This window comes from Hemiscyllium ocellatum, chromosome 20 (assembly GCF_020745735.1).
Source record: "Hemiscyllium ocellatum isolate sHemOce1 chromosome 20, sHemOce1.pat.X.cur, whole genome shotgun sequence".
Classification (NCBI taxonomy): Eukaryota; Metazoa; Chordata; class Chondrichthyes; order Orectolobiformes; family Hemiscylliidae; genus Hemiscyllium; species Hemiscyllium ocellatum.
Window position 1 is genome coordinate 39,205,785 of NC_083420.1, and position 13,326 is coordinate 39,219,110.

The 13,326-nt window shown below is 43.3% G+C and overlaps 1 protein-coding gene across 1 annotated transcript in view; it reads right to left on the reverse strand.

Moving 5' to 3' along the window:
• The window catches only part of LOC132825469 (transcription factor 20), a 48,588-nt gene extending 35,943 nt beyond the window's left edge, over window positions 1–12,645 (reverse strand). The window contains exons 1-2 of the mRNA XM_060840777.1: window positions 12,256–12,645; window positions 11,856–11,996 (exon numbers count right to left, since the gene is read on the reverse strand). The gene's annotated coding sequence lies outside the window, so the exon portion shown is untranslated. The remainder of the gene's footprint in view (window positions 1–11,855; window positions 11,997–12,255) is intronic.
• Between the last annotated feature and the right edge of the window lie 681 nt (window positions 12,646–13,326).

The window sequence follows — 13,326 nt, forward strand, 5'->3', positions numbered from 1 at the left end:
TAATGTCAGCAGCATGAGTCACAGAACTGGCAAGAAACCTTTGAAGTACTTCCGGATGAACCACTCCCTCACTCTCACACACTCACACACTTCATGCAGGTTAACGGAAGGACTTCAATAAAGTGCCACTTAATAAATAATTTATTTTTTTGTGTCATAGAAAGTATATTTTTCTTAATGAAAACAAAGAAATGACTAATGAACCAATAAATAGACCAAACCAGATCAACTTACAAAAGAATGCATTTATCAGAAGCTGGTGACCAATGAGAGAGCACATAGGCACTGAACAGGCGTCTTACTACCTTTCCTGAGTCCAATAACATTAATTGAAGATCAATGTTTGCCACTTAAGTTCCTGGAATGTCAAATAATCAAATCAGTCATGATTTTATTGAATGGTGGTGTAAGCTTGAAGTGCTGAGTGACCCACTCCTGCTACTAATTCACATTGTTTGTACGTCTGGATCACCATTAGGGTTTACAACACTCTAGAAGTCTCCAAAGACAAATTTGAAGGTCACTGCTTTGAAGGATACCTGGGAGCAAATTTACAAGAGATTTCAAATAACGTTGACTTTCCATTTTCTTTGAATGTTTATGTTCATTAATTTTAAAAGCGTGGGAAAGATGACTGTTTCTAGTAACAAATGGTAAGAGTGCATTTGGCAGGGCAATTGGAAGTTAAAGGTGACTTTAACTTTTCTGACTTCTGTAAAGCTGAAATCATCCAAACATCTGATGTCCTTGTCTAACATACATTAACTGTGTTCACTCTCTTATATTAGCTACATTAAGCAAACTCTTGATCTTAAGGGTCTCATCTTTGTTTCAGGTTCCCCATTGACCCCCTCTCACCTTAATTTTCACTAGTCCTCGGATATATTTGCACTCTTCCAATTCTGGTCTCTTAACAAACCCGGTTTTAATTATTCTATTATTGGCAACCACCCCTTCAACCACACAACCTTAAGCTTTGGAATTCCTTCCCTTTGCCACCACTTTATTTTTCCTCTTTAAAACTCTTCCACAAAACCTACCTCATCGACTAAGCCTTTATTCATCTGCTTTAATATCTCCTTTGTGGCTCAGTATCAAATTTTGCTCTTGTGAAACACCTTAAACCACTTTATGATGGTAAATATATACAAGTTCTATTTTCTGACAATAGTTCATTGACCTGCAATGTTAATTTTGATTCTCTCCCCATAGATCCTGTCTGACCAGATATACCTTTTAAAAAATTCCTTATTTTAATTTCATTTTCAGCATCCACACTATTTTGCTTTTGTACGATTTGTTATTTTAGTTGTATAGATCTAGAGTTGCCAGCTCGAATCACACCCATGTCTCCTGTTTTATTGGCAATATATGTTTCAGAAAAAGTTGAGGACTGATATATGTATAGAACTAATGGACATTGCTAAGAAAATCCAACCATTAATAATTTACCTGAAGAAAAGCAAAGACAACCATAATAAATGATGTGGCTGTTTCCATGGTGATGCGTCTTCAGGGAAATCTCAAATTGTCTCTGTCAGGGAAAAGGATTGTTATGGGACATGTCCGGATATTCTACTAAAAACTAATGTCAGTTTACAGTATACCTCTGAACACAACAGAAAAGCAAAGGTACCTGTTCTACAACCCTCCAGGATTGTCCAGGAATGAATTATTAACGTCTCTGACACTACTATAAGCAACCCAAGAGAAAAATCATAAGGGAATTTAAATATGGTGTATATTGTTCCAATTTTCTTTGAACTTACAGCACAGAAACAGACCAAATCTCGTCAATGACACAAAGACCTAGGATTTTAATTGAAATGGGCAAATAAGGAATGGAGTCGAGAGTGTGGTGCTGGAAAAGCACAGCAGATCGGGCAGCATCCCAGGGCAAAACCCCTTCATCAGGAATAGCGAGTCAAGGGGGTGGAGAGATAAATGGAAGGGGTGTGGGGCTGGGGGAAAGTAGCTGAGAGTGCGATAGGTAGATGGAGGAGGGAATAATGGTGCTAGGTCGGAGAGGAGGGTGGAGCAGATAGGTGGGAAGGAAGATGGACAGGTAGGGCAGGTCATGAGGGCGGTGCCAAGTTGGAGGGTTGGAACTGGGATAAGGTAAGGGGAAGGGAAAATGAGGAAACTGGTGAAATACAGATTGATGCTTTTGGTTGGAGGGTCCCAAGGCAGAAGATGAGGTGTTCTTCCTCCAGACGTCAGATAGTTAGGGTTTGGCGATGGACGAGGCCCAAGACCTGCATGTCCTTGGTAGAATGGGAGGGGGAATTGAAGTGTCCTGCCATGGGGTGGTGGGGTTGGTTGGTGCGAGTGTCCCAGAAATGTTCTCTGAAGTGCTCTGCAAGTAGGCATCCTGTCTCCCCAGTGTAGAGCAATTGGGAGCAATGGATACAATAAATGATGTGTGAAAGTGCAGGTAAAATGCTAATGACTATGGAAGGCTTCTTTAAGCCCTTGGACAGAGGTAAGGGGGAGGTGTGGACAGAGGTTTTGCAATTCCTGCAGTGGCAGGGGAAGGTGCCGGGAGGGGAAAGGGGAGGGCAGGGTCGGTTGATGGGGAGGCGTGGACCTGACAAGAGAGTCGTGGAGCGAATGGTCTTTACAAAAAGAAAATTGGGGTGGGGAGGGAAATGTATCCCTGGCAGTGGGGTCCGTTTGTAGGTGGCAGAAATGATGGAGGATGATGTGATGTATACAGAGGTTGAGGGGGTGGAAGGTGAGGACCAGGTAAGTCCTGTCCTTATTGCGGTTGGAGGGGTGGGGTTCAAGGGTGTGGGAAGTGGATGAGATGCATTAGAGGGCATCATCGACTTGTGGGAGGGGAAACTGCGGTCTTTTAAGGAGGATGTCATCCCGCGTGTTCTGTGGTGGTTCCGGTCCTCCTGGGAGCAGATGCGACAGAGCCGGAGGAACTGGGAATAAGGGATAGCATTTTTACAGTAGATAGGGTGGGAGGAAGTGTAATCCAGGTAACTGTGGGAGTCGGTGGGTTTGTAGAAAACGTCAGTGCTGAGTTGGTCACCGTTGATGGAGATGCAGAGGTACAGGAAGGGGAGGGAGGTGTCAGAGATTGTGCACGACCATCTCCATCAACGGTGACTGACTCAACACTGACATCTTCTACAAAGGATTGCTACTTGGATTACACCTCCTACCATCCTGCCTCCTGTAAAAACGCTGTAGCTTATTCCCAATTCCTCTGCCTCCGCTGCATCTACTCCCAGGAGGACCCCAGAACACACCTCCTTCTTCAAAGACCACAATTTTCCCTCCCACATGGTCGATGATGCCCTTCAGCACATCTTATCCACTTCCCGCGCCTCCACCCTCAAACCTCACCTTTCCGACCGCAACAAGGACAGAACACCCCTGATCCCCACCTTCCATTCCACCAACCTCCACATACATTGCATCATCCTCCGCCATTTCCATCACCTACAAACGGACCCCACCACCATTCCTTCTGCAACTCCCTTTTCAGGTCCACGCACCACCACTGCCACCCCTCCCCCACCCCACCGTCCCCTCCCGGCACCTTCACCTGCCACTTGCCACATCCATCTGAGTTTTAACTGCACTTTCACACCTGTCATTTACTGTATCCATTGCTCTCAATGCGGTCTCTTCTACATTGGAGAGACAGAATGCCTACTTGCAGAGCACTTCAAGAACACCTCTGGGGCACACTCAACAACCAACCTTACCACCCCATGGCTGAAAGACTTTAACTCCCCCTCCCACTCCACCAAAGACATGGACGTCCTGGGCCTCCTCCATTGCCAAACCCTAGCCTGACACCTGAAGGAAAAACACCTCATCTTCCACCTTGGGGCCCTCCACCTACACAGCATCTATGTGGATTTCACCATAGAGTCACAGAGATGTACAGCATAGGAACAGACCCTTCAATCCAACCCGTCCATGCCGACCAGATATCCCAACCCAATTTAGTCCCACCTGCCAGCACCCGGCCCATATCCCTCTAAACCCTTCCTATTCATATACCCATCCAAATGCCTCATAAAAGTTGCAATTATACCAGCCTGCACCATTTCCTCTGGCAGCTCATTCCATACACGTACCACCCTCTGTGTGAAAAAGTTGCCCCTTAGGTCTCTTTTATATCTTTCCCCTCTCACCCTGAACCTATGCCCTCTAGGTCTGGACTCCCTGACCCCCGGGAAAAGACTTTGCCTATTTACCCTATCCATGCCCTTCATAATTTTGTAAACCTCTATAAGGTCACCACTCAGCCTCTGATGCTCCAGGGAAAAGAGCCCCAGCCTGTTCAGCCTCTCCCTATAGCTCAAATCCTCCAACCCTGGCAACACCCTTGTAAATCTTTTCTGAACCCTTTCAAGTTTCACAACATCTTTCCGATAGGAAGGAGACCAGAATTGCATGCAACACTCCAACAATGGCCAAACCAATGTCCTGTACAGCCGCAATATGACCTCCCAACTTCTGTACTCAATACTCTGACCAATAAAAGAAAGCATATTAAACGCCTTCAAGTTTCCTCATTTCCCCTCCCCCCACCTTACCCCAGTTCCAACCTTCCAACTCAGCACTGCCCTCATGCCCTGTACTATCTGACCATTTTCCTTCCCACCTATCTGCTCCACCCTCCTCTCCAGCCTATCCACAATTATCCCCACCTCCATATACCTAATCACTCTCAGCTACCTTCCCCCTGATCCATTCCTCATCCATTTATCTCACCACCCCCTCAGCTCACAAGTCTCATTCCTGAAGAAGGGCTTTTGCCCGAAACGTCGATGCTCCTGCACCTTGGATGCTGCCTGACCTGCGGTGCTTTTCCAGCACCACACTCTTGACTCTGATCTCCAGCATCTGCAGTCCTCACTTTCTCCAAAGAGGACTTGGAGACCTATACTTAGCAATATACTTAATATTAAGCATTAACTACAGATTACAACACTAAACAGATGCCATACCTTGCCTTTCATGTAGCAGTAAAAGGATCCAAGACACTATTCAAAAACAGGAGAACGTTTTTGGTGTCTTGGATGAAGAGTAAGTTTTTATTTAATTTATCTTACTTGTCCTTAACTTTAAAACTTTCCTCCCTTGTTTGATTTCCCGACCAGGGAATTACTTCCCCACTGGAGAATACTCTGTTGACTCCGTGAAATTATTCTAATAGTTTAAACATCTCATTTGGATCACCCCTCTACACGAGGGGATGAAAGGAACTTTTATGCAATATAATCATTTCATAATTTTAATCCTCCAGGGCCCATCATTCTGGGTTTAGGTGTCCCTGTTAATTATCTCCCACTTGCAGCCCATCACTGTTTCTCTCAATTTTGTTATCCTATTCTTTTCTTTCCTAATTCTGGTTGTATCTCAATTTCTTTATGATAACTATAACCTAATTAACAACTTGGCACATGGTCCAGAGTATTCTTTATTCTTTTGGAATGCCTCAAGATTTGTACTGGAGATATCCTGGTAACTACTCTCTAAAATGTTTTTAACGTACTTTTATATTGCTAATCATGAAACATAGTTCTGTTTTCTTGTTTGGCTTCAACAGTTTTATATAATTTGGCCTCGTATGTTTTATTTTTAAGATGCGAGAAGCTGTTGTGATTCTTTCACTAGTTCTGTTGATGCTGGAATGGTTCAGTTACTCATCAGCTTTCTAATGCTCTCATTAAACAGCTAAAGGTGAGTGAATACAGCCTGAGTCCCAGTTCTGGCAGCACTTCCTATCCCTTATTAGGTCACAGGAACACATCAGAGGCAGGAGTGAAATGGACTCAATGACAAAGGTTGAGATTGTGATGCTGGGAAAGCACAGCAGGTCAGGCAGCATCGAGGAGATGAAGGGCTTATGCCCAAAACGTCGACTTTCCTGCTTCTTGGATGCTGCCTAACCTGCTGTGCTTTTTCTGCTGACTCTGATCTCCAGCATCTGCAGTCCTCACTTTCTCCTCCTCAATGACAGAGGTGAAAACTAAAACGGAGGAAAGCCTGAAGAGTTGCTGGGCCAAAGTAAGGCCCAGCAAATTTAACTTATGAGTCAGCAAATTGGCCCTTTAATGTGAGGGTTCAGATTTAAGTTGTTGGAATCCTTCCTCTCAATCACAGGGATTGGCACTGATGAGGGTGATGTGAGATTCCTGAAGGTAGACTGTGTCTGTAAAATCTTGTGTTCGTCAAGGGGAAGCTCTCTACTACAACATTTTGACAGAAAGTCAAGAAACAGAAATGCTCAGTTTCTAAGTTATTCTACAATTCCGTCCTCTTTAAGCCACATTAACATTTTTCTGGAGAGGCTTGTTGTGCACCAGAGTTAACTATAACTAAAATTTAAGAGGTAGGTATCTTGATCTGAATGCTTTTTATACTTCGCTCTCTTATCATCCCCAAAATGACCAGTGATTAACTTGCATGTACAAAGTTCAGGTGGGGCAGGGTGCAGAGGGGGATGTGAGAAAGTGGGCTAAGAATTGATGAGGATAATGTGGTTAATGTGATATACATGAATTTCCAAACAGCCAACAAGTAGACTTGTCAGCAAACTTGAAGCCCATAGAATTAAACAAACAGTCAGTGGCAGCATAACATTAGCTGAATAGTGGTGAACTTTGTTTTTGTCGTAGAGGAAGGTGCAGATGATGTTAGCCAGGTTCAGTGTTAGGATCACTGCTTTTCTTGATCTAGATTAATGATCTAGACTTGGTTACTCGGGGCACAATTTCAAAATTGCAGATGACACTAAACTTGGAAATGCTGTCAACTTTGAAGATAATAGATAGACATCAATGAAGGCACAGGCAGGCTGGGGAAATGTGTGGACATTTGGCAGATGAAATCTAATATTGGGAAGTCTAAACTTAGAGATTTTGGCAGGAAGGAAAGGAAAAGTAATGTAACATAAAGGATACAATTCTAAGGGATTCCAGGAGCAGAAGGGCCTCAGAGTATATATGTGCAAGTGGCTGAAAGTATCAGGGCAAGTTGGGAAAGTGGTTAATAAGATAGCCTAACTCTTAGGTTTGTACATTATTGTAGTGTACAAAAGCAAGAGAATTTTGTTTAATCGTTTTAAAGTGCTGGATCAGCCTTAACTGGAAAACTGTGCTCAATTTTGGGCACCACATTTGAAAAAGGCAACCAAGAGAAGATACGGGAGAATGATTTTGAGTATGACAGATTCATTAATGAGCATAAAATGGCAAACAGCTGATCTTTTTGGAGAAGATTGAGAGGAGATTTGTTTAAGGTGTTCTGATACTGAACTAGGACGCAAAAGAAGCAATGGTGACATTAGGAATAAAACTTTTGTTTTACTCAGTAAATGGATTTGGAATATACTGCTTGAAAATGTGATCAGTCAGATCTAATTGTGGCTTTCACAAAGGAATTTGATAATTATTGAGAAGAAAGATTTCCTGGGCTATGGGGAAGGGGAATGGACACAATGGCTGAATCTTGTCATATTTTGGCAAAGTGACAGTTTTGTTGAGTTTCATGGAAGGTTCCCCTGTGGGAACTATGCAGTTTTCTCGTGTTATTGTTTCAAACTCACCACATTAGCTAGCCTACCACCTCCTTATAGCACCCCTCATGTCAGATGCTAGCTGTATTCTATTACTTGCTGTACCAAGTTAAAAATCACAACACCACTATCACCTGATGAAGGGGTGACACTCCAAAACCTACTGTGCTTCCAATTAAACCTGTTGGACTATAACCTGGTGTTGTGTGATTTTTAAGTTTATGCACCCCAGTCCAACACTGACATCTCCAAATCATGACTTGCTGTGCCAAGGAAGTTTCCAAAGTAGGGATATTCCAAAACAGATCAGTATTTCTAGAACCGTGTGATCTTCAAAAGGCCGTTGTGCGCCCAGAGAGGCTATGTCAGATAACCACAACCCTGCATTTGCCCTGGATTTGGCAAGTTGTGGGAAACTGGTTTCCTGTTTTTCGGACAGACACCTGGAGGTCCTGATGGATCGGTTTGTGTGGCTGAAGGACATCCTCTTCCTCCAGGACCAGTAGAAGATGCCAAGCCATCACTGCATGCCAGACTGGTCAAAGATATGCATTATTTTTGAGGTCTCAGCCATCCAGAAGAATGCCCAGAAATGAAGGAAGAAGGCCATCTGCCTTCTCCACTCTGCCAAATAAACATCACTATCTGCTCCCTGCTACCGCACTTTCTCTATCTGCTACAATATCCACTGACCACCAAGGCTCATGCTCTCCACCTCTTAATATTGCTTGCAGCATCTGGCCTCATGCACTCTCACCTTATGAATTCCTGTCCCAGACTACAAATGCTGCATGTCCTCTGCTCTGCCTATTCACTCGTTCAGAACACCTCTCCATCCTTCCCAGATCTGCACCAGCATAATCTTCCTTACTTTACTGCCTTGTGGTTTAAGGCAGGGACAAAAAAAAATGTGATTCCAACAGCTCTAACTGAAGGGGCTACTGCAACATGGCAGGGATGCTATGAACATCCAGGTAGGCTCAAATGAGTAAGTATTAATGGAGCAAATGCGCAACCCTGAGATGCAGCCTGGTCCAATCATGATCTGGTTGCCTGACCCTGTTCATAAAATGTCCTTGCTGCAGCACTGCAATGATCATTGCCAGTGCAGCCCAAGGTCCAGCTTTAAAGTGCAGCTGCATAGTGTGCGCAGCTCAAAGAGGCGTTGTGACGATGCAGTGGCACATGTACAGGAAGGGGCTTATAGCTGCTGCACATTGAGTGTGCCTTGATAAGTTGGTGCCAGCTGTCCAAGATGGAGGATTGGAAGCCACAAGCAGGAAGCTGAAGTTGACAGGTACCCGCTCTGGCTTTCGTGTCAGGAACTGTCAATATCTAATTTCCTTTCAGCAGGTGGATGGGAGGAAGCTGCATATTAATGAAGCAAGTTCTGTAGTTAATGAAGCTGTAAACAAGCAATAATCCCACTTGATCGTCATCTACCGTGAATCTTGCCTGGGTGACCAGAACTCTGTTTGAAAATGCAATTCAGTTGCTCTTGATGTCAAGAAAGGCCTCAAGCATTTCTTTCCATGTGATTCTCTCGATTTCTCTAGCTTAACCTATTTCATTCAAGGCTGTGTAAGATTCAGCCCAATGGTGAAAGGTGGTTTTCTGCACTGTCACTGTTCTATTATGCGTACTTTTTCCTTGATCGCAGGTTCAGCACTTTCTCCAATTCCTGGATAAAAATGTTTCTTTCTGAATTCTGTTTTTGATTTCTTGGTGACAAATTTTACATTGATGGCCTTTGATTTTGCTCTTCCTCACAAGTGGGAATATCTCTGTCTACTCTATAAAGCATTTCATAATTTAAAAAGGTCACTATTAGGACACCCCTTTACCAAGTTTCAAAATAAAACAAATACAGTTGTGCACGCAACAGAAATAAATGCTACCACTCAAACTCCTCAGTGGCTCAATTATGATACTGAGGCATACAGAACAGGAAGATCCCTGACTTTATCCACACTCAGTGTTAGATTTGCTGGTCTTAATCTGTTAGGGGGTGCTACAGTTGCTGACAATGATTCTAGACTGGATGAGGTGGAGGTGGGGACAGAGATCAGCTAATGTTCACTATCCAGTGTCTCTCAGCCAGGCTGAATTGCAATTCCTTCCACTGTCTGTTGCTCACTTCCTGGGTCCACACATTGTGAAAGTTGGGAATACTCTAGTCCAGATGGGTATGAATTGTTACTCAGTTGCTAAGTATATCCAAGACTAAAAGCAAAGAGAGTTTTGGAATAAAGGAATAAAGAGATAGGAAAATTGCAGGAAAATGGAGGTGGTTTAGCAGAAAGGCTTTGGGGCATGTAAAGTCCTTTCGCTTTTATTTCTTATATGCTGTAATAGCTGTTGAGTGTGGATGGTCATTGACCTCCATCTTGGCTCCCCTTCAAAACCCTTCCATCCCTATGAGCGAGCAGAGAGAGAAATTAGCAGAATAATCAGACTGCAGTTTTGTATGAAGATTCAAGTACAGGAACAAGAATGTCTTGCCGCAACAGCATTGGTGAGGACACACCTGGAATATTAATCTGCAGTTTTGATCTCCTTATCTGAGGAAGGATGTTCTTGCTACAGAGAGAGTGCAGCAAAGGTTTACCAAATTGAGTCCTAGGATGGCAGGACTGACATATGAGGAGAGATTGAGAAGGTTAGGGTTGGATTCACTGGAGTTTAGAAGAATGAATTGGCACGGGGTGGGGTTGTTGTCTCATAGAAATCTAGACAGGTTAGATGCAGGAAGGATTTTCCAATGGTGGGGGAGTCAACAACCAAGAGTCATAGCTTAAGGATAAGGGGCAAAACTTTTAGGACTGAGTTGAGTAAAAATGTCTTCACCCAGAGAGTAGTGGACCTTTGGAATTAACTACCACAGAAAGCGGTTGAAGCCAAAACATTGTGTTTTCAAGGAAGAAGCATATATACCTCTTGTGGTTAAAGGGATCACGGCATGGGGCTGGAGGCAGCAGGATTAGGGGTATTGAGCCTGATCAGCCGTGATCATGTTAAATGGTGGAGCAGGCTCAAGGGGATTGAATGGCCTACTCTTGCTCCTATCCTGTATGTTTCTATGTTGTAATGGAGAATTTCCTCGTATGAAGGCTGTTGAAAGCCAGAATACAGACTACAATCTTTAATTCTGCTAAAACTTTTTGTTTTGGGAGGGGGGGAAAGAGGGTGAATATTTGAGAGTCAGGATGGGTCACATGAGCTTTGAATTTTGTCACCAAACTCAGCACCCAAAATTCTTACACCTTAAGAACAAACTTGTGCCTGTCACTACCTCAGGATGGACCAAAGCACCTTACACTAAATAGAAACATTTTTCAAGAGTAGTCACTATTGTGGCATAGGAAATGTGACAAGCAAATAGTGCACAGCAATCTCCAAACAAAAACAAAAAACAAATCATTTTACTTCAGTGATTTACTATCGGTTAAAGGGTAAGTTTTAGCCAGGAGAGGGAAGAAACATCTTCAATTAATTAGTGGCTTTAGAAACTTATTTGTTGACCTGAGAGGCTGAAGTAAACCCTTAGTTTAACATCTAATCCAAAATACACTACACCTTCAGCAGTGTTTCATTTCCTCAGTGCTGTATTGAAATGGGACTTGAAACCTCCGACAAGAATGGTTTCATTACCTCTCCAACACCTTCCTCAAGTTTTTAAGCTTTGCTACCTTAAGAATTCTGCCTGAGGCAATCCATTAATAGTTGACAGCCAGCCCTCACACTGCTCCCCAAAGTGAATAACACCATTTATAACACTAGATAGGCAGCACTGCATTGGTTGCGTTTCATCACCTGCTAATTCTAAGGAAAAACACTTGGTTCATTCTCCCAAGTCCCACCAGAGAAAGTGACATAGATAAGCTCCAGGGTTGTGCTTTGGCAGGCCCTGTGTAATATTTCGATCTGTCAAGTTAATAAACGACTCTGCATTTCTTCAACCTTGTGCACTGTTCCAAAAGCAATATATAATATTAACATACACACATGTATTATATATAAAATTGACTGCTTACATAAAATTCCTCCTCCCCTCCATATCTCTGCCAATACTTCTTATGACAGACAGTTAACACTTTAAATCGGGGGGAAAAATAATCTGTGGGCTGCAATTTGCATTGCCAGCCCTCTAGATGCTAGTAGACAGGCCATCCTATAAGAGCTTGTTGTATACACAGCAGTAGAGACTGCATCAACCAACAGCAGTCAGCAAAGGGGCCTCTGCTGTTCAAAGACACGCCAGAGAGCGAAGCATTGCAGAGAAAATTTAAAAGCCAAATAGACTTACATTGGATGTTGTCTCCCTGTAGTTCTAACCAAGATTTCTCCCATCACACAATCCTTCCCCCTGCTACTCTTAAAACACATTAGATCCTGAAATGAACAATGTCGGGGGGCTGAAACGAGCAGCTGGTCCCTTTCAGTTTCCCTGTTGCAAGAAGAAATCGAACATCGAAAGCATGCGTTAGAGAGGCAGGAAAAACAGCTAACACTGGCTACTTAAGACATGGTCTCGGAGACGCCGATCCAGATGAGGATCGTTTCCGATTCTCTCCGACATACCCTCCGCCTCCCCTCCCCCATCTTCCGAGACGCATTAATTCACAGCAATTCTTTGCCCCCGCCCTGGGTAGGTGCTTTTTTTTTGTTGTTTGTTGCGGGCACTCCTAACAGCTTGCAAGATTTACCTGCAGTCATTTTCTGCTTCCTAGGTCTTCTTTATCTGTTCCACAGGGAATGTGTGTGTGTGTGTGTGACAGAGAGGGAGAAAGAGGGAAAAGACAGGGAAGTGGGGGAGGAGGGAGTTGGTGGTAGAATCCAAAAAAACACAATCCGGATCCTTCAGAAATCCAGAGAGAGAGAGAGAGAGAGAAAAATGCAGAATTTTTATTAACTCTTCATTCTTTCTGCGCAATCTCAGCAGCCATGTTGTTCCAACTCTCAGAAAGAGAGGGGAAAAAACAGTTAAAGACCAATGGCACCTGGATGGATGGGTACTAAGCACTGAGGTCTACCCAGTGCTGTATTTTTTTCACATGGCTAAGTCCCAGATACCTCACAGCTTGGGAAGGGGGAGGAGGTCCTTATTGAAGAGGTACTTCCTCCTGTCAGGTAGACACTCTCTCTCTTTCTCTCAGTGTCTGTTTAAGATGCAGTTCAGCGCCTTGTGATCTGGCTGCCCCACAGTCTGCTGTCGGATTGTGCTGGGACTATGAGAACGAAGAGGAGGAGCTCAGTTCAGACCCTGCTCCCAAAAGCTGGTCATCCTTGTGCATTCTTCTTTTTTTTTGAATGAATTATAGATGATTTAATTAGAAGTACAAGGCCCTGCTAGATTTGTTGATCATTAATCCACTAGAACTGCATTTGTTTAAAATGCTAATGGATGCCCTTATACGGGTGGGGAAAATGGGATTTGTTGTGTTTAAAAAGGTACCTTGTCATATTTTCCATAAGTTACAATTTATCTTTACTGTGTACTAAAAGAAGCATCAGTTTATTGGAGGGAGGCAGATCCAGTTATTGTTGATAGCATAGTCATGTTTCAATATCAACATCCAAAAGCCTAAAATTCATCATTTATGCAATTAATACAGAGCAAAATAAAACACTTCCCATTTACATTCAATTCAAAGGCATCAAACCCCTTCCTAATCACTCAAAAAGTGTAAGATAAACCAAACAGCTGCAGGCCAGTCAGTGTAACTGCAATAGTGGGGAAACTTACAGAAACAATAATATGGGACAAAGTGAATGGT